Source organism: Rhineura floridana, chromosome 1, assembly GCF_030035675.1.
Source record: "Rhineura floridana isolate rRhiFlo1 chromosome 1, rRhiFlo1.hap2, whole genome shotgun sequence".
In the NCBI taxonomy this organism is placed as follows: domain Eukaryota; kingdom Metazoa; phylum Chordata; class Lepidosauria; order Squamata; family Rhineuridae; genus Rhineura; species Rhineura floridana.
In genome coordinates this window covers 247,426,824-247,448,923 of record NC_084480.1, presented here as the reverse complement: position 1 = coordinate 247,448,923, position 22,100 = coordinate 247,426,824, and the positions used below count along the sequence as shown (strand labels likewise).

General features: G+C 40.1%; 1 protein-coding gene across 13 annotated transcripts in view; it reads left to right on the top strand.

Annotated features, from left to right (window-relative positions):
- The window catches only part of ZNF521 (zinc finger protein 521), a 422,310-nt gene that overhangs the window by 298,223 nt on the left and 101,987 nt on the right, over window positions 1-22,100 (top strand). The window lies entirely within an intron of this gene.

Genomic DNA, 22,100 nt, shown 5'->3' with positions numbered 1-22,100 from the left:
GTCCACTTCATATGTTCTGCAGAACAACCTCCTGATGAGATGGTATCTGCAGGAGGCTTTCACCTTGAGAGCACAGAGATTGACTGGATATATAAGGGGTAAGACTATCTTTCAAGTATCCTGGTCCCAAGCTGTATAGGGCTTTCTACATCAAAACCAACACATTGACCTTAGCCCAGTAGCTAATGAGCAGCCAGTCAATTCTTTCAGCAAGGGTGTAACAGGTGGGTGATAACCTGCTCCAGTGCCATCACATTTTGCACCAGTTGCAGCTTCTGACCTCAAGGGCAGCCTCACATAGAGTGCATTACAGTAATCCAGCCGGGTCAACCAGTGCGTGGTCAACTGCTGTCAGGCTATCCTGGTTCAGAAGCATCTGCAGCTGTCTTGCCAAAGCTGGTGAAAGGCACTTCTAGCCACTTAAGTCACCTCGGCTTCTAGCAACAAAGAAGGATCCAGGAGCAACTACAGTCTATGAACTTACTCTTTCAGAGGGAGTATAACCTCATCCAAAGCAGGCAATTGACCAGTTATCTGCACTTAGGAACCACCTACCCACAGCACCTCCATCTTGCTAAGATTCAGTTTATTGCCCCTCATCCAGCCTACCACTGAGTCCACGCACTGATGCAGGGCTTGCACGGCCTCTTCCCATTCTGATGTTACTAAGAAACAGCTGGGTATAATCAGTGTACTGCTGATACCTCGCCCCAAATCTTCTAGTGACTGCTCCCAACAGCTCCATATAGATGTTAAACAGCATTAGGGGCAAGATGATACTTTGCAGCACCCCACGGCACAACTGTCACTGTTGATGAAAGACAATCACCCAATGTTAGCTTCTGAAACAGACCCTGGAGACAGGATCAGAAACACTGTAAAACAGTGTCTTCGATACCCATCTCACCAAGTCAGCTCAGGCTGCCATGGTCAATGGTCTCAAAAGCTGCTAAGAGATCAAGCAAGAATAACAGGGTCACAGTCCCCCTTTCCTTCTCTCAATAAAGGGCATCCTTTAGGGCAATCAGGGCCAATTAAATCCCAGAAACTGGCCTGAACCCAGATTGGAATGGGTCAGGATAATCTGTTTCATCCAGGCATACTTGCAATTGCTGCACCACAATCCTGTCAATCACCTTCCCTGAAAAAGAGCATTTGCGGCCAGGCAAAAGTTGTCACAAACCAGTGGGTCCAGTGTGTGCTTTTTCAGGAGCAGTCAGATGACCACCTCTTTCAGGGCTGCTGGAACCACTCCCTCCCACAAAGAGCATTGATCACACATCCTCTAGATCCTCTCAGTCATGTCCCCTCGGCAAGCTTTAATAAGCCAAGAAGGACAAAGGTTGATAAAACACATTGCTGGTCACATTTTCGCAAGCACCTAGTCCATGTCAACATGTATCACCTGAGACTGATCCCAAGAATATGCAGTAGACATTGCACTGGACACCACACTGGAGACTACAGTATATGTGGATGGAGCATCAAGATTGCTATGGAGGTGAGCAACTTTAATCTTGAAGTGCCTTGTAAACAATTCACAGTAGGCTTCCAAAGGGTCTAGAACTCCATTTCCTGGAGTAGATGATAACAGACAAAAAAGCTGCTCTGGATGGCTACTTGAGGATGTGACGCTGGTAAAGAAGTGGGCCTACCCCACCACCCTCACCACCACACAACAAGCACAGTTATGTTGTTTCACTTATGGCTGGTCAGCTCACAGCACGTCTTTCACCACTTGTGCTCTAATAATCATCCGGCCAGTTTCATCTCCCTTATTTCACTGGTGTACCAAGTATTTATAAAGTATAGTTTGGCATTTTGAAATCAAGACCACATTCGTTTTTCAATTTTCAATGTTCATTAAGGGGATTCTATAATTGGTACTTTGCAAATATGTTAGATTCAGCAGGTTGAAATGCATCTTAATTTGAACCAGACCAATGTGCAGTAGATTAGAGTGGACACTGCAAGCAGTGTAAATGGGCTTGATGTATATACCTCAAGGTGCAGGTCAAACAACACATAGGAAAATGGAGGATGTGTCTTTCACATAATCTGTTATTTTTCATATTTGTGCGGTATACTAATTTATGAGTTGTATAATAATTTACCTTTTATAATAAATAGGTACAGGTTTTGTCCATAATCCATAAAATCATTTGACTAGCTCCACAGATCAAGTGGGTTCTTACTGTCTCCTTCTTTAAACAGCATCCCACACACTCACTATATCCCCCCACTATCTTCTATTCTGACCCACCAGCCAACCTGTGACATATTTTCATCACTTCCAAATGGAATGTTTTAGACAGATTATCTTCTAGCTAGTTCCATTAATATGTGTTCCAGTAAAAGTTTGTGGAATACTGGTAGTGTGTCAGCAGTGCAGAAATTGAGTAGTCAAATTCCTATGCTTGCTTCACTCATCTTAGCATTTGAAACTCTCCCCCCCGTTCCTTTTGTGTATGTTCATTTAAACTGCAAAATGGTTGCATTTTTTAAAAAACCCACATAGTTTCTGTCAAAATGGGCCATCTCCTCTTTGTTCCTTCTATTCATGTGTGGAGGGGGGGGAAGGTAGCATTTATTATCCCACCCAGTTTTATGCATCTTCCAGATGATTTAACTGAACTGATGCTGTGGAGGATATGCTGACTGGCACTTTTCCCATGCTTAATGTGTTAACAAAAGCCAATAGTGTCAGTTTTAACAGTTTTAGTTAAATTCCCATGACACTCTTAACAAACGTTGAAACCTCTGCCATGTCTTACCCTGACAGATTCCCTGCCGTCATTGCACACTTAAAATAAATGTCATCCCCAATCAAAAAGTTCACATTTTTCTTGACAATATAATTTGTTACTTTGTTCCTGTTTTATCTCTCCTTCTCTCTCAATCTGTCCCCCACCCCATCCTTTTTTCTGGCACACTAATATAAGCTGGATATATTACTTTCCATAGAGTGTTCTGTGCCATCTTTTATTGTTAGAATAAGTGGTGTGAAAGTGAAACAAGGCAACGAAATAAAATAAAAAGGCCTTTAGTTTGAGTCAGTATACGATAAAGTCTTCTACTTAATGGGCTCATGGGAGATATTGGTTATAATTCATGTTGCTAAATTAAAGTAACCCATACTAATTTGGAACAGTGAGATCGGGATACAACATGATGTACATCAAACATGGGGAATGTGAGCTAATGAATCATTCCCCATATATACGTTAGAAGAAACTATAGTTAACAAAGTCAAGGAAGGATCTGTGCAGATCCCATGAGTCCAAAAAGCTAGGAATAACCATGGCCTGTTTATGACTAGTACCTGCTTTCAACAGCCAACATTTTAGTTCCAAATGACTTCTCCAGCCCCACAATTTCTGCCATTTTGTTTGATCTTCAAGAAAATCTATATAGCCCATGTAGCTATACAAAGCAGGGCTACCTTGGAGACCATTTTTTTGCCCAAAAGCTGGGTTAAAAAACATAAAAACGAAATTTAAAATCCCTTGAATTAGAAATATGGATACATAATTAATTGGAATTGTCATTACATTTGACTGCACAAATAGCCAAATCTGATTAGCTATTTAGTCTTGTGACATCATCTTAGGCCCTATTCAGGCCTAAGATACTTATGTTATCAAACACATGACGGGAACAGCAAGAATATGTGTGCTAGCCCTATCCTCTTGGATGCACAAATCAGCCACTCACCTATGCCACTGTATATTTGGCCTCAATTTGAAAGAATCCTGCACAAATAGAGATGTACATCCATAGGGCTCCTTCCATGGGAATGGGAATGCTGATTGATCTGTTTGCATGGCTCTCCCAAAGTGCATGTATCTGTACTTGTGTAGCCCTCCTTCAGATGGACACCAAACCGGCATCAGAAGAGGCAGGTAACCAGCATTCATTTCAGTGTTCAGGAGGGTAGAACTAGCCCATACATTCACATTGCTCCCTTCATGTGTTTGGTACCCCTGTGCTCTAGTCACTACATGATCTGTGATAGCTGTGATTGCCCATGTGACTTACTAAAGAAAAAGAAGCAGTAATTAGAAGAGGGGACTAAAGTAACATGAGACAAGAGGAAACAACAGGAGTGAATAGGGTAGAAAAAAGGTTAATTAAAGGGACCCAAGAGTGTGTATTTCAATCCAGAAATCAAATGGGAGAACATTCAGCACAGCCATAGAAAACTCTGTTTCTTTTGGGGCTCACAGTTAATATTTGTAGCAAGTAAGTGTTTAGTTAGTGTTTGTACTTTTTCACATGTAAGTTATTTTTATTGCTTTTATGCGGGGAAGATTTCTATAATATCAAGACATGATCCAGCTATTGATTTCAGCCATAGAGATTTAAGTGTGTGCTTAACTTTCTCAACAAAATCAGTTGGGCTCAGAAGTATTTACATTTGGCTGGATTGCACCCTCAGTTTGTGTGCTGTGTTGCATGCCTATATTTTACTTTCTGGTTGGTTGATAACCTTCCATCTATATAATCATGCATTTCAGCAGTGAAAAGCTATGTGTGAATGAGGGGTCATCTTCTCCCCCCACCCCTCAATCTATCATGTTAAAACCATTAGGTCTGGATTTAATAGAGTCTTTTTAATTGTTGTGTTATAGGTACTATTGGCACCTCTTCATTTTTTTATCCCTCTCCCTCTCTCCCCTTATTTCTCTCTATCACTGAGAGAATAAGAGAGGTGGCGTTCACAGCAGCTGGTTAATTTCCCTGGCTTCACACTACTGTTTAATGATCCGTTTCTTGTGTGCCACCTCTCTCATCTACTGAAAGATAGGTACAAATTGTACCTATAAAAATTAAAACATAACTCTGGTTTATCTTTATTTTTTCCAAATTGTGATCTACCTGAACTGGGCATTAGTACACTATTCTTTCACAAGCGTTTCAAAAAAAGCTGGAACAAACCATTGTCGACCCACACAGAATGTTTATATGTGAAGATTTTTTTACAGTTTGGACATTTGGCAGGCTGGCTGTTTTTGAAAGTGGAAGATGAACTCCATTGAGATGCCATCAACAACCGTATGGCCACTGAGACAGCTTGTGAGCCACCATATAATGGCTTGAGCTTCTGGCATGCCTCGCTGTCAGCAAGCATTTTTCTCTGGACACAACAGAAGACCAAGGAGCAATAGATGCTGTGTCAAGATCTGTCTACACAAGAAGGCCACATGAAATAAAGTCTGAATGGCGGCTGCTCCACACAGTGGCTGTAATATGCATAGCGGCTCACTGGATGGATGGCCTCCCATTTCCTCTGCACAACTGGATAGCCCATTTCTCTGTGTGTATGTGGGATCACTTGAAAAAATTGTTTCAACTCACTTAAACAATAACTCATTCCCATTCACAAAGGCCAAACTTGACTAGTGAGGAAATATAAAGATGTTGTATCCACTGACTGAAAATCAGTGTAAATCTTTTCGGTAGGTTGTTTTCGGAGGGGGGGGGGCAGGAAGCTGAAGGCAAAATAATGGAGATACCTGGTATAGAGAAACAATAAAACGGGAAAAATTCGTTTTCATTATGAAGACTGAACAAATTAAAAAGTCTGTTAGAGCAATTAGTAAACAGAAAATATCTGTGAAATTCATTGAGTAAACTGTTCCCTTATGAGTTCTTCACCCTGCTACATACGGAAAATAAATATCCGGACTTCTTGGAGAAAAAAGTGCATTCTTTCAATTTAGGGTGCATCATCAAAATTACAATAACGTAATGAGCTACCTCTTTACATTTTTACCCACCTTTTTACATAATGTCAGGGTGGCAAAAGAAAGGATTTACATACTTCATGTTCATGTATTTAATGCTTTTATCCGAGTTAGTGATCACAAGAAGAGGGAGGTGGAATTAATTTTGTATTATTTATGTATTTATGTGATTGCTCATCTACTAGATTTTCATGCCACATCTCCTGAAAGCTCAATGTAAGAAACCAAGACATCATCATAAAACAGTTAAAAGCAATTATTAAAAACAGTTGAGTAAAGCCACAGTAGAAATTTAAAACTGACAAGTGTTACCAGTCTTCAGAAAGTCAGTCAGGTTGGGCTTTGAGAGGCTTCTTCAGGGACAGACTTCCAGAGCTGAAGTCTGACAAATAAGAATGCTTCTTTGTAGACTTTTTCTAGACAAAACCAAAACACAATGAGAATGAATCTAGAGTAAGGCCTAACTTCCATATCTTAAATTAAGATTTAAAAAAAACTCTGGCAACTAATGTACCAATGTCAAGGTTTAACAATTGTGTGTGTCTTGTCATCTTACAAAGATATGTGTGTTCTAGGTCATTGTCTAGTTGCATTCATGGTCAAGTTTTAAAAACAGATGCAGGGGGATAATGGAACTGATAAGTCTTGTGTTAGATAATGGGGTTGAGGCCTTATTTCAAACCAGTAGCTTTTACTGTTGGCTGAATCCATGTATATATGCAAATATGTTACATGCCATACTGGTGGATGCTGTGCAGAAAAACCTTCAGAGGATAACGGGAGAACAGGTAGATTTGTGTTTATACAGAGACAGAACCTATATTACACAAATAGTAAGAGAGAGCTTTAATTTTTTGAGAACCTGGTGAGAAAATGGACTAGAATGACCTTTCCCAATCTGGTGCCCTGCATATGTTTTGGACTACCACTCCCATCAGCCCCAGCCAGTATAGCCATTGTAGTCCAAAACATCTGGAGGGCAGCAGGTTGGGAAATGTGATAAGATCATGTCAACACAGAAGGCCTTTAACAAGACTGTTGGGGACCTCGCACTGGTTGGAGGAGGACAAGGTAGAAGGGGAAAGCCTGACTGGTGGATGAAGTATGCAAGGCAGAGGGTTATGTACAGTGCAGGCCTGATTGGAAGCAGCATACAGGTCCCTCTTTTGTCACTAACAAACTCCGAGGTGCACCATATGTGACTGACAAGATGTCCCAGAGGTTTTTACAACTGCAAGGAGTCCTCTGTGGTCATGCGCTTTCAATTTATATGGGGAAATAGTTGCACCAGCCAGGCTGAAAGCAGAATGTGAAACATTTATGTTTTTATCATGGCAAGGACTTGTTTTTCCAATGTAGTGAGAGAATTCCCTTGAGCACCCTGCATCTATCTTTATCTATCTGTCTACCTACCTACAGTTCAAAGCAGTTTACAAATGCAATTAAAAATAAATCAACATCACAGTAACATCAAAATATCATTACAAATGCTGTAGCAAGTCAACTTGCAAACCAAAAGACTGTTGAAAGAGGTTATCTCACACTCCTTCTAAAGGTATTTCATACAAGCCAAAAAGAGGTAGCTCTCCCAGCCTCTTCCAAGAGGAAGTTCCACACCTTTGGGGCAATCATTGTTAACTCCTGGCCGCTTGCAGAGACAGAACACAATAAATCCTGCTGAATAGACCTCAGTTGGAGAGTGATGTCATGTGGTCATTAAAGAATCACAGGGTATGCAACTCTCAGCCTCTTAAATTGAACCCAGAAGTAAACTGGCAAGCAATGTAATTGAATTGAACAGAATATTCTGGAACGCCTCCAGAATCACCGATTGTGCCGCCTGACGAGATCAGTCTCGCAAGACCTTCTCTCGGTCCCACCGGTGAGAACAGCTAGGCTGGTGCGGACCAGAGAGAGGGCATTCTCTGTTGTGGCCCCCACCCTCTGGAACTCTCTCCCTTTCGATCTCAGACATGCTCCCTCCCTGTCCAGCTATCGCCGAGCCTTGAAGACCTGGCTGTTCAGGCAGGCCCACAAGATTGGGACAGATTAACTTATGTTACAATTGAATTAATGAATGGTTTTTTACCTTAAAATTTGATTATGTTGATGTATATGTATTGTTTTTATTCTTGTTGTTCGTCGCCTAGAGTGTCCCTAACCCGGACAGATAGGCGGCTGAAAAATAAATTTTATTATTATTATTATTAATATGGGCCCTGCTCCCAGAACCAACTGGGAGATGGGCAGCAGTGGTCTACACCAGTTAAAGTTTCCGACTTGACTTCAAAGACAGCCCCATATAGAGCACATTGCTCTAATAGGGCCTGGAAGTTAGAGAATGGATAGACATAACAAGTCCCGAACTGCCTAAGAGGGTGTCTCTTAGATAAAAGAATTGTCCTACGAACAATTCTTAATTTGTCTGGTTTGAATTTTGATCTATTGACCAAAACCTTCATACACTTGTTCAGGACAGATTTGTTTTTGAAGGCTTCCTAAGAGAGATAAAAAGACAGGTGTGATCAACATAATGATGACACATAACTCCACAGCTATGGATGATCTCTGTCAGTGATTTCCTATACAGAAATCTCTGGGGTATGTTCTTACTTTATATTCACCTTCACATTCATTCTGCAGACCTCAACAGTTGCTGTATACAGGCCAAGTAACCTGCTTCTGAGCAGGCCAACTATTCTGGTTGTTCTAGTCCATCTTGGCAACAATGGCTTTGTCTGCACATCTAACAGTATAAAATGGAAAAAGAAAACATTAGGAAGAAAGATTCTATCTCTGCCATTTCCCTGCTGTTCTAATGCTTTTACTTGCAGGGAATTCTTTTAAGCACTGGGAGCATTCAAAAACATTCTGAACTGGTGAAGCCCATTCTACCACCTTATTCTGCTGAATGTGTTGATCCATCTTCTATCAATGTGGCGTGTCTATAGGCAATTTTAGTTCCTGCCTATTTGAACATTTGCTGTCTGAGAATGCCATGAGATATTTGCAGAAGAAATTGTGTTAACCCTCTAACACATTTCCCCACCGGTATCCTAAGCATATTTTATGTTTATCATTAACTCTGTGTATTCTTCATCCTCAGCCCCCACCCGCAGCCAGGAGGGGGGAAAATCCAGAGCCTAATTGGCTCTGGCTTTTGGCTGAATCACTCAAACACATTGGGTCCTGTGTAATCTGGGAAAACCTTTCACACTTTTAACAGAACCCTACAGTTGTTTCTACACTGTACAGAAACATAAAATTGACTACACTGACATACAGATTAAAAAGCACCTGAGGAACAGAGGATATTGTTTTGATACATAAATAAAAAAATAACCTTGTAAGTGGTCTTCCAGTGATTAAAGTTGCTTTTCCGTTTAATAACTCTGCTAAGAAACAGGAAATGCAATTTCCTCACACCTTTCCCGAGGCTCTCCAATCAGCCAGGTCCTTTGAGGAGTTCCCTAATGTATATTCCTTCATCAACATGGCATTCCTCAAGGGGCCCACACAGATTCTGTTAAAATTAGCTGCGCTCCACTTTAGTGACAGGAGCTGCCTTTTTCCCAGAGGAGAATAATGGTGTGGTGTTGCTTCCTATTGGAGCAAAATCATGTCCTTAATTACAGAGAATATTTTCACTATCTGTTAATTGATAAACAATTAACTTGTGGAGCTGTGGAGCAGTTTTTGCATGACAACTTCCACTGCTGCGTGTCCTCCAACAGCAACCTCTGCTACTGCTACTATGTAGGAAGAGGTTGTATAGAGAGTCCCTTTGTACAATACTGACTTGATGAACACAACCTGCAGAGAGATGATAAGGGTGCGGATGGTTTGCCCTTACTTATGCAAGTGAACTTTCAGGGAGGAGCCACTGAGGTGGGACTTTGCTCTGTTACCATTCATAACTGCCAATGTAACAAGTACACAGAAACCCCTATGATTTATACTGATTCCTTTTCAAATGTATTCAGAAAATCTTGGCATGTTTCACAGTGGAACAGGTTGCACAAGCTGTGTAGCTGCTATAATTTGAAGCTGAACTAGGTGCCACTGTATTAAGACTTGAGAAGCAGAGCTGGATTAAGTTTATGTTAAATACACTGTAGTGAAGTGCCCCAACTAATTATCTGGGAGTGCCTCTGTTCTGCTCCTTGTGTTAGACTCCTTTCATACTTCTCCAAGCTCAGAACACAGCAGCTGTTCCTTTATTGCATGACATGATAGCAGTGGCCATGTTTCCAGTAATAGAAAAATGTGAGCCTCGGTTGCCTAATTAGCATGAGGGGCTTGATGACTTTTCCTGTGTTCAGTTATGCAATTAACAGAATAGTATTTGTAGTTTTATTTTTTAATGTTCATAAAATGAGATTTTATTCAAAATGCAGGTGATGCCTTTAGTAGAGTGTAAATAAAGGACAGCATTCATGGTATATAATAGTAAAGTTCATCAAGAGTTTGGCCTATGGAAGGCTGATTAGAGAGCCACATGGCAGCATACCTTTTTTCCCCCAAATCAAGGAAACCCTTGTATAGGTAAGCCCCTGCCCCAGAAAATGTATCAAATTCACCTAACCAGACTTAGGCTGTGTTCCTCACTACACAACCCAAATTGGGGTTGGTGGGTTGAGTTGATTGCTGTGGCCTAGCTCTAGTTCCCATGCGTGTACTGTATGTGTACACACAAGAGCACATCTAAAATTTGTCAGTAGGTAGTGTGATCATCATTGGGGAATCTGGCCTTGGATATTTAAAAAGAGAGATAGAGAGAAAGATAAATTGGTCATCAGAGCAGCAGCCTCTAAAAACAGCATTATACCTGTATTATAGGGGGAGAACAAGAATGTTATTTTTTTCCCTTCTTTGTCATTTCTATCCTTTTATGCATGTTTCTGTTACAGCTAGCAAGAGGCCACTGTCATGAGAGAAACAGTAAAAAAAAATCCTGAGTATAGTGAAATAATTTAGCTGATAATTCCCTACTGTATAATTTTCTACGCTTCCTGCTAGCTGACCTTGTGGGCTCTTGTCAGGTTGCTAAGGGAAATCCAGCGGGGCTCCTGATCTGCTCTCCTATTTTTAAAGAAGTATTACAGGGTAAGGGAGGATGTTTATGTCAGCTTAATGATGCACATGTTTGATCAAATGGCATTGTGTAACTCCATGTTTTAATATTAGTGATAGCTAAGAGAGATGTGGGTTCCCTTTCCCCTCCCGAATTTATCACCTTGAATTCAGATCTTGTCAGGTATGGTCAGAAAAATGGGGATTAATTTAAGTGGTAATAGGATAAAAATATTCCTTAGAAAGGGATAGAAAATCTCTTGAGATTGATCTTCGTGTCAGTGGCTGTAGATTTTAATAACAGTCCCAATCCAATGTAATCATTTTTATTATTTATCATTTCTGTAACAGCTATATCATTCATCATCTTGTTCTTCCTCACAAGAACTCTATGAAGTAGCTTGTTAATATTCCCATTTCACTGGAGGGGAACTAAGGCAAAATTCAAAAGTTTGTAGCGACCAGACTGAACTGGCTTTCAAAGAATTAGTCATTTGTCCAGGAGATAAACATGGGGCACCTCACATTCAAAGTATAAATCATGCCCTCAGCCAGTTTTATGATTCATGAATAGTGTTGAATGGCATGGATGGAAGCCTGTCTTACTCCATGCACAGTTGCAGTGTCTTCTATAATAAATACCCCAAATACATTCTTCTAAGCTCTAGAAGAAATATATTGTTTTACACAGGTGACAGAAGTGGTCAGGAATGTCTTTTTCATGTCCATTTCATTTTTGTGTGTATTTCATTCTTAGGGACAGGGATACTTTGCCTGCTTTGTTTCTTTTGGGGGGATGGGGGGGTTAATGCTATTTTGTTTGGGGTGTGTTCTGCCTGCTTTTTGTTTGGGGTGCTTTGCCTTTTTATTGTTTTTACTTGGTGGGGGTATGCCTGCATCATGCTGCTGCTGCTGCTGCTGCTGCTGCAGTGTGTTTTGGGGTTCTCTGGGTATTATGTCATTGCCAGTTTTTTCTTCTGTGAAATGGGTATTTCTTGGTGTCCACAACAGTTTCTTAGATTTCCAAATGAGATCATGGGCTCAAAAAAAGGCTGGGAACTCCTCGGTTAATGTAATGCACTTGAAGACAATCTGGACACTTCAATTGGTTCAGAAAGCTGCAGCCAGACTTTTATCTTGGATCTGCAAGAAAAGATAGTTTTCTACCAACTTTGTTGGCATGTTTCATAAACTCAGTGCAAGGTGGTGACTTCAGCCTTTAAAACCTAAAATGGCGTGGGACTAGGATTTCTCAAGAACTTCCTCCTTCCACATACTTGAGATCAATACCCAGTCTCTGCGGCTCTCCTTTTTATCCCATTGCCAACAGAAGTATGGATACTAGGAATGGGGGGGGTCTTTTTAGCTGTGGCACCAAAACTATGGAATAGCCTCCATAAACAGGTTTGTCTAACTCTTTCCTTGTTTTGTTGGAATAATCTCCATTTTATTCCAGCACACATTTTTCAATCCAAATCTTTGATTATATGTTTTTAGCTTGCTGTCTCCTGATATTTGTTTGTGATGCTTTTTTTTTAGTGTTGTTGTTTATTTGTTTTATATTCAGGATTGTTGTGGAATGTTTTTTTATTTGTAAGACACCTTGAGTATGATTTATTACAGGAAGATGGGGTATAAATGTAATGCAGACACCCACATTCACATATCTGATATATAGTCCAAGTATAAGCTTTTTATCTCATAATGAGTGCCACATTGAAAAAGGATCCTGAACTGCAACCTGTAGCACTGCAGCTATTTTGTATATTGCAACTATTTTATATATTTGCATGTAATTAACATAATTAATGTATCATTTTCATCATGGGGTACATGCCAAATTACTGTCACAATTAACTATGGAATATTCTTAGCTTGAAATTCTTGCTTTAAAATGTGGAGTTGGGGAGACTTGACAGTTTATGGAAAAGCTGATATACAGGCTCAGTTCAAATGTCACAGAGTTTATCAGGAGCATCCCGGTGGAGTCACCCACTCTTAACCCACTATGTTTGCAATATCCTGTCTCCGTTGGTTTGTTTGTTTGCTTGCTTGCTTTTATTTGTTTGTTTGTTTGTTAGATTTATATCCTGCCCTTCCTCCCAGTAGGAGCCCAGGGCAGCAGCTGTGACAAATGCTTACGCTCTCTCAGCAATAAACATGTTCTGGATTACAACCAATACAAATGCCACCTTTTCAAATAACCAACTTCTAAGCTGATATTTAATGAAAACTCAGAAAAATTGTAACTGTCCTGCACTGTTCTTCATCCTTGGGTCCCCAGATGTTGTTGGAGTAGAGCTGCCATCATCCTTGGCCATTGGCTAAAGACCATCTACCTGTGTGAGTTTCTGCAAGACCTGCTCCCTGCATTTCTGGCTAATTTCCACCTGGCCTGGAAGGGTGGGGCCCTGTCTCTCTCCAGCTACAAAAACAGCAACTGCTGAAGGGGCCAAAGACCGTGTGTGTGTGTATGTGTGCGTGAACCTGCTGCTCGGGATGTCTATAGACTACTGGGGTTAGTTGTTTTTTAGTTGTTTTGGGGGTCAAGATTTAATTTTGGAGATTCATTTTTGCTGTTATTTGGACTACAGCATATTTTTGTTAGACACTGTTGTGAAGTGTGTGGGGATTGCTTAATTGTATATTTATTGAGATGTTTTCATTAGTTTGTTGTTTATTATTATTGTTTGGCTACTTATATACTGTGTATATTTATATTTCTTTGTTGTATTATTTCTCTGTTGTACACCGCCCAGAGAGCTATGCTAGTTGGGCGGTATAGAAATTTAACAAATAATAATAATAATAAAATAATATCTGGTATTAGTTGGCTGTGGAAGAGAATCTGATTGTCATGCAATGTAATCCTCAGCAGGTTTACTCAGACATAAGGCCATGTACAGTAAGGCCCTAGGGCACAATCTTATACATGTTTAGTTGGAAGCAAGTCCCACTGTGTTCAAAGGGGCTTCCTTCCCATAAGTAACTTGTTTATGATTGCAGCCTTAGTCCCATATTTAATGAACCTTCGATTGAGACATAAAATATACCTGAACTAGGCAGTTCATAACATTCGCAAGGGATTTGTCAAAGACTAGATAGCTGTGGAAGCTAATTTGTGTGCAGAAGCAACTTCAAAAGGTATATCCATGAGCACAATTGAGCTGCAACTTCTTTTATACAATATTCATTGAAAATATATGTACCAAGAGCATCTATTCAGTTCAGTTGGATTCATGCAGTAGAAGAAGCGGATGGATGATGCCCATAGGCCAGACTAAACTTTATTGTCAAGTCCTGGGTTTTTGCTGCCTGTGTTGTTCTGGCTGTGTAAACAAATTAAATACTTTGGCCTCCAGAGTTGTCAACTGACATCTTTCACAATTGCCAGTAATTTTACAAAAGACTTGACAAATTAAATGTTTATTACTTTTTTAAGCACTTGAGGCAGCTTTGACAGCCCAATTTTTTTTGCAAGTTTATTTGTTTCAGCCTAAGAAACATAAAAAGGGGTTAAAAGCAATAAAGTAAAACCAGTTAGTCATAAACAGCCTGGAAATATATCAAAACACTATTTTGTTAATAAAATATGCCCAGGTCTATTGCTATATGTACTTGATTGTGTTTGGGGCTAGCTTTTGTTTTGTTTAAGTTTTGAACTGTTTAATTGTTCAGACATTTAATTTATTCAGATTGATGCACTATCCTGTTCTGTAAGACTTGGTAATGCTTTGGGGATTCTGTGCTGTGGATGAGGAGGGGCAGATGGACAATCACTCTGGAGTCTAATGGATGAAACTTTCTTTGTCTTATAAGTTTAAGAGCTATTAACCAATTATTGAATAATTTTCACAACAAATACATAAAACTAACATTCTGCAACAATCCAACGCAACCCACTGCTGGATATATGGCAACAGTGAACTGAATGCATGAATGGTTTACCTTTGCTAGTTGGATGCCAGTTTCAGTCACAGGCCCTCCAGTCACAAGTATTATCAGCGTTCACTGTTCTTTCTGCTCTCTCCTCGGTCTTCTTTCTTCTCTTCTATTCCCCTCCTATTTGCACAGCTTACAATCTAAGGAGGAGACACTACACCACCATATTTATAGAGAGAGAAACTGGAAGGTTGATTTCACAAAAGTTCTTTAGGGACAGGAGTCAGTTTCTGGGAGGTGGGGTTTGCCAATAGCAGAAGAAATACCATACTTTCTCCCCCCACCCCTGCTTTTGTTTTGCTGCTACTGCAACTGGTAGCAGCAACAGCAACTGTCCATCATTTCACATCCTCCACAGTTTTCTGGAACTAGCATTATTCCAGGACATGGGGGTGGGAATGACAGCTACCATTAAAAAATAGTGGAGAATATTTGCCTAGCAGGTGGAACTCAGAAATTTTGTGTGAAAAATGGCTTCTGGGTAAAATTTTGGTTCAGCTTGCAATTTACTTTTTAAAAAAACGAAAACAACTTAATTTCTTTTCTGTCTAATTTTGTCTTGAGTAGGGACCTGTCTGTGCCAATCTTCCACAGGATATCCAAAAGTGTTGAAGGCCCCTGCCAGTATATTATTATTAAAATTATTATTTTTATTATTATGTAATTTTTATACAGTTTATCTGCAATAAAACAAACCCATTAAGATAGCATAGCAATTAAAGCAGTTACAACAACAATTAAAACAATTCAATCAGGAGGTTCAGGTCAGGAGATCAGGGGAATTCTTGTCTAAGCAGGTGCATCTTCAAGAGCTGGTGGAATGCCAGTACCAGTTGGGCCTCTCATATTTCAGCTGTTAAAGAGCAGTCTACAACACTGGTGCTACCAGTGAAAAAGCCTTCCTCCAAGGTACCATATTTCTACTTATCAGCCATGAAAGATCACTGGTAGTAATCTTACTTCCATATGTTAGACATAGTTATAACTCCAAGTGTGTTGGGAGATGTATAGATCAGGGTCAGCATTGTGTAGCCACAACCTATCTGCAGGGGCATTTGGGTTTTCAGGGCAGAGGGTATCACTTATAGTCAGGCTTGAAACCCAGTACCTATCACTAAAAAAAAAATTCTTCATGCAAGCACAAAGTTTTATATGTCATCTTTCAATGTGAGTGAGAGGTGTTAATTCTGCCTTCTAGCAGGCCTGGTGCTAAGCCAGTCAGATGAGCTGAACTAAGGAACCCAGATCATCCCAGATGCCTCGAACCATATTCCAAAGTTTTTTTGATGATGCTTCTAATGCGTTTTGGCACAGCAGGTACTGCACACAGGTGCAGCTGTTGCCTTCTGCACAATTTTCTCCAGCCTAGAAAAGTTTTCGTGTACAGTGTTTACAAGCAATAATCAACAATTGATTTGCGTCCAAATTGTTCTTAGGCAATTATAAGGAATTGATCTAGCCAGGCTGTGGTTGTGACACCGAGTGTTTTGCAGTCCTCGTTACCTCTGACCTTGTAACTGCAGCACCGAGTCATTGAGAAAGAAAGAAAAAACCTTGTTCCTCCAGATGAGATTTTAATTTTAAGCTTCTAGCAGGTATAGAAAAAAGAGCTGCTGAAATGGTCATTAGAAGAGACGTGGGTTGCATAACCAAACCATTTGCAAGCTGTATGTTGCTTTGTATTGAACTGTGGTAGGCTCCAAGCAAGTGGGCTTCCTGTATTCCACTGTTCTGCTATGGTCATAGGCTACGAATCGGGAATTGCATCAGCTGGCTTGCTTTGTATCTCAGCTGTCACAAGAAGAGTGCACTAATAGTCATGATTAAATGTCATTAGTCTGTGGCGCAGAAGCAGAGATGCTGGCGTTGTTTGGGGGCAGCTCTCTTTAAAATTCAGCAATAGTAGCAAATTATGTCTGCTATGGATTAAGCCCAGCCATTTTTGATCCACATTCTGTCTCTGTGTCTATTTTCTGAATTTTCTCTATGTGAAGGACATGGACACAAACAGTAGTGTTCTTCAGACAAATGTATCTTTTACTTCTTGTATATTTCCTGCTAGCATTCTGTAAAACAGTGGCTATATCTCAGAAGCAATGAGAATGAAATAGATTTTGGTTAATGATTTTAAAAGCATGATGAATTTTATGTTTGTTTGGCAATATTTTGCATCATAAATAAAGAAGAGTATTGTAACAGCAGAAAATATGGCAGAAATCTCATCCTTTCTGCTTTTTACTGCTTGTTTTGGAGCAGTGTTTGGGGACTAGACAGCATGGGGGTTAGTGGGCAGGCTCATGGGAATTTGGAGAGCAGTTCCCCTTACACATTTAGGTACTGAACCTCATTGTGCAGAATATAGCTTAGTAATTCTTGGAAACAGTCTGAGGAATGAAAGGAAAGCCTTCTGGTAGCCCTTGTATTCCACCTTTATTTGTAAAGCAAATAAGCAAAATCTAGGGTTTGGGCTTTTTTTCTATATGTCCTAACACATAAAACCGTCTTCAGAATAATTTTTGTTTTAAATGAACATAAATCTAAATGAACGTGAATAATTTTTTGATGTGACTGCATGTATACATTGTGGCCATGTACAGTCACATTATTGGCCATTTTGACATAACCACACAAACTATACACCCACAGAAAGCCAGTAATGTCTACATGGATGTTGTTCTTCACCTGTGTGAACTGGCCCTGTGGTTTCATGAATCACATGATGAAAGACACTGACTCCCAAATAAGACAGGATTCGAGTTTTGCCTAGATTCTCAGATAAAAGGCCATTGACTTGAATATCATTTACAAATGAGTTGGCAATCCACCAGAAGGGATTTGATGAAACTAATGTAATGTACTTCTGCTTAACTGCATTCTGCATGCCGAAGTTGCTTGTTTGCTTCAAGATACTGGCTTTTATATATAATGATCTAACCTTGAGCTGTTACCAACATTGATGACCCTGAAAAGTAGTGAATATAGTGTGCTTTTGCCCAGCATAAATACTTGGGAGGACTTTTTGCTACCTGTGCTGCCTCATCATCCACAAAGTCATAGAAGACCTTGACGAATATAGTAGCCCATCATACTTATCACCATTTATCCTGCTTTCTGAGCTTACAGGCAAATCCAGAAGAAATGCCTCATCAACTGTTTGGAAAGGAGCTGAGATGTATGAATCCTTTTTAGTCGTGGCACCTTTATTCTACATTAGTGCAGTTTTTGTAAAGCTGAAAATTTGACACCAAACTAACTCATTATGTTTCTGGTCACCTGTACTACTCACTAAATGCTTGGATCTAACTCAAACTATAGCTACCTTGATGCTTATAGTACTTTGCAGACTTAAAATCTCTCAGAACAAATTCTGTTTGAGGGAGTTAAATTTCCATATTGGCATTGATTCTTAAGAATCAGCCCTGAGGCTGAGACATCAAAGATCCCCATCTCCTCCTTGAGGGCAGATTCTGCCACCACAGAGGCAGAAATCTCAGACTACATCTGAAAGCTGTTGTCCTCAAAGGAATTTGCCTAGTAAGTCCTGTCTCCTTCCTGTCCTTCCTTTCTCCTCCCTCCCCAGTAAGAAAACACTGGAGTTCTTTATTGGAAACTGGATTTCCAGCTTAACTAAGCTGTTAACTACATCAACTAATGTTGCTTTTCTCGTGTGTGTGTGTGTGTGTGTGTGTGTGTGTGTGTGTGTGTGTGTAGGCACATATGTACGTACATATGTTACACTTAGTATAGTGAAAGCAAGAAGAAATTTCTTTGATTTATGACATTTTAGCCAGTTTTGTTACTAGTTTTAGAATGGAATATTGGTCTTCAGTGCTGCAGTTGTCATTCTGACAGTGCTTTCTGCTTCACCAGTTTGAACTCATGGGCAGTGTGGCAAAGCAGAGGAAAAAGGAGTTCATGAACATTGGGTCATCTGATTAGCTCTAGGAATTCCAATACACTTTTCATTTTCTACTGGGGTGCAAAACTGAATCATAGCAGAAAAGGCATGCCATGGCTTCAGGGTACCCATATGTACCAATTTCTACACTTTGTGTCCCTCCACCATCTGAGGCTTGACAGACAGGCATGGAAGGTATGGCCTTCTGTCAGCTACAGTGCACCTTCCCTAGGACAGTCTGTCTCGCTCATGCAGTTTGCCTGTTTTCACATGCATGGTCAAAACTTGACTTTCTAAGAGGGACCACAATATTATGATTAAGAGTTGTTGTGCTATTGAATTCCTTTCAGCTGTTGTATTCATTTTGGGGCTGGCTTTTTTTTTGTATTTTTATTTTATAATTATTTTATATTTATATTAGCCACCTTGAATGTTAAAATTCATAAAAAGGTGTGTGTAGTGAGGGGACCATAAGATCACATTATATTGAGGTTCATCCAAAAGTTGGAGCATATACTGACATAGTTTGCGTAGGACACTAAACCAGATACTGACACAGGACCTGCAGGAAACCTTCAACATCCTTGAGCTTTGCATTTTATAGTGTTAAGTTTTTTAAAAAAAACATCTGGATTCAGCTGCTAATTGACAAGGTACTAGATTAGACAAATTGTTGGTATGATCCACCCTGGTAAATATTTGGATATGTTTATGATTCTCTCCAAATCAAAACAGCTATAAAACGGTGTGGCTAAATTATGTTTGTACCAACTCATGGAGCTGAGAACTTAGTGTATTTAAGGTCAAATAATTATCAGCAGAGAACTAGTAACTTTCTCATTTTTTACTAGTGATAGTGAGAGTACAGTATACAGCTGGAGAATGGATAAAATGTAGCTGATTCTTGGTGATACACATTGGTATCTATGATGACTTGGTACTGGGTGCAAAAGACTAAGAGTTCTCTTGTACATGAGGGAGAATTGGAGTCAGAGCTCACTTTCTTCCTTTTCTATCTTTTTTTAAATAACATTTATTTGCAAACAAAACAAAAAGAAAGAGAAATATAAAAACATTGCCAGCTGACTTCAGTCCTAATTTTAAAGCTATATATAGATGAATATAGGCAGTCTGTATGTCCAGATAAGTATCTAAATGAGATTGACAATTGTAAGCCTGCATTCAGACACAGAAAGGTCGGTGAGATCTTCAGACCACTGAGTAGTAGCTGGTAGGTATTTGTCCTTTGATCAAGCAGTTGAACAAGAAATTATATTCTTTGCCCCAAGAAGTTCTGGAACACATAGAGGTACTGTTGGCTCGTGCTCCCTTAGCAGGTCTGACTTCTAAATTGATGAAGGGCAGGATAACAATCAATTAAACAAAAAAAAAGTTTGTCCAGAGAGAGCAGCCATCCTGCTGATTCCAGTGATCAAGGTGGCCCTCCATCTCTCAGAAATTTGGTTACTCTGTGTTCCACAAGCTGTTCTCATGTGGATTAATTAATTACTTACACAGGATTCAAGTGCATGAAGGACAGGTTTCACAAGACTCCTCTGATAGCTGCTCTTGTTATGGATTTCTCCCCTGATCAGGTCAGACTCAATTCCTGAGCCCTGGCTTCTTAAACATTCAGTGTCTTGGAAAAGTAATCAGACCAATGCTGTCATATTACTGAATTACAAATGGTACATTGTCATTTCATTCTGTATGATATTTTATTTTGAAACACTGAGACTTAAACTCGATTATTGTAAGGTGACATTAGTTTTATGTTGGGAAATGTTTGTAAGAAACATAAAAAACTGAAATGTGTTGCTTGCATACATATTCAACCCCCACATATTAATATTTGGTAGAGCCACCTTTTGCTGCAATAACAGCTTTAAGTCTTTTGGGGTAGGTATGTACCAGCTTTGTATACAGTGTTGGAGGGATTTGGGCCCATTTTCACTCCAGGTTTTTCAGGTTGGTTGGACCTCACTTGTTGACCGCAATTTTCAGAGAGTACCACAGATTCTCAATGAGTCTTCCTACAGCCACAAACACTATCTGTAGTGGAATTTGGCATTCTGGCTTCCCTTGGCCCCAAGGTCTTCACCAAAATCCTGGTAGTTCAATTCTTAATAAAGGCCATCTCAATCTTTCCGTGCTTAGATGACATCTTGATCAGATTGCAATCCCAGAGTCAAGGAGTCATCAATGTGAACCAGATGCTGCAGTGCCTGCACAGTGAAAGATTTGTAATAAACAGGAACAATAGCGTGTTCTTGCCAACCCAGAAACTAGAACATCTGGGAATCATTTTGGACATGAGTTTGAAAAGGATGATTCTGTCCCCTGAGAGCCAAACAAGGCCCTTGCAGCTCTCCTCAGAAATAACAGCATGTGGATCTCATGACACTAGCCTAGTTGCTAGGCATGGCAGTGTTTGCCAGGAGGTGGTGAATTGTTCCTATTTCCATGCCTGCCATTACACAGGTTTTTCCATCCTAAGAAAAGGATGTGGCAAGGTCCCAGAATAATGTCAGGCTAGCATTTCAGTGTTGGACTCTCCTGCCCAGATTCCAGGAAGGCCTTCAAACACCAAACTAGCATTTTTATCACAATGAGCATGGATTGCTTTAGATGGAGAACCCACTGACAAGAGCAGGTACTTCAGGAGAACTACTACAGGGAAGAATGTTTCAATAGTATCAACTGGCTGGCACTGAAGAGAAGAAAGTTGGCCATGTTTCAACCCATTCTACAGATTAATGACCAGTGCATTATGATTCACGTGGGCAAGAAGGCAGCCAAACACCTGCATAAACCAGAAAGGGGAACAGACTCCTTAGTGCTCCACAAAGAAGCAAGTGAGATGCTATCAAATACAGAGAGGAATCAAGTGCAATGGGATGGGCCTTGAACGGACATTGGTGTTCCAGAATATAATAATGTACTTTAAATGCTAAGAAGAGGAGCTTTCATCTTGTTCTGTTCCAGATGGTCATGCACTTTGGCCCAAATGTCTTCTTTATGTATTTCCACTAGTGCTTCACCCAAAAATTCCCTCCAGTGTCTCAAAACGTTTTCTTCCCCTGCTTCATTTCATTGAATCATAGAATAGTAGAGTTGGAAGGGACCTATAGGGCCATCAAGTCCAACCTCCTGCTAAATGCAGGAATCCACATCAAAGCATTCCCGACAGATGGCTGTCCAGCTGCCTCTTGAATGCCTCCAGTGTTGGAGAACACATCACCTCCCTAGGTAATTTGTTCCATTGTCGTATGGCTGTAACAGTTAGGAAGTTTTTCCTGATGTTCAGCCGAAATCTGGCTTCCTGCAACTTGAGCCCATTATTCCATGTCCTGCACTCTGGGATGATCGAGAAGAGATCCCGGCCCTCCTCTGTGTGACATCCTTTCATGTACTTGAAGAGTGCTATCATATCTCCCCTC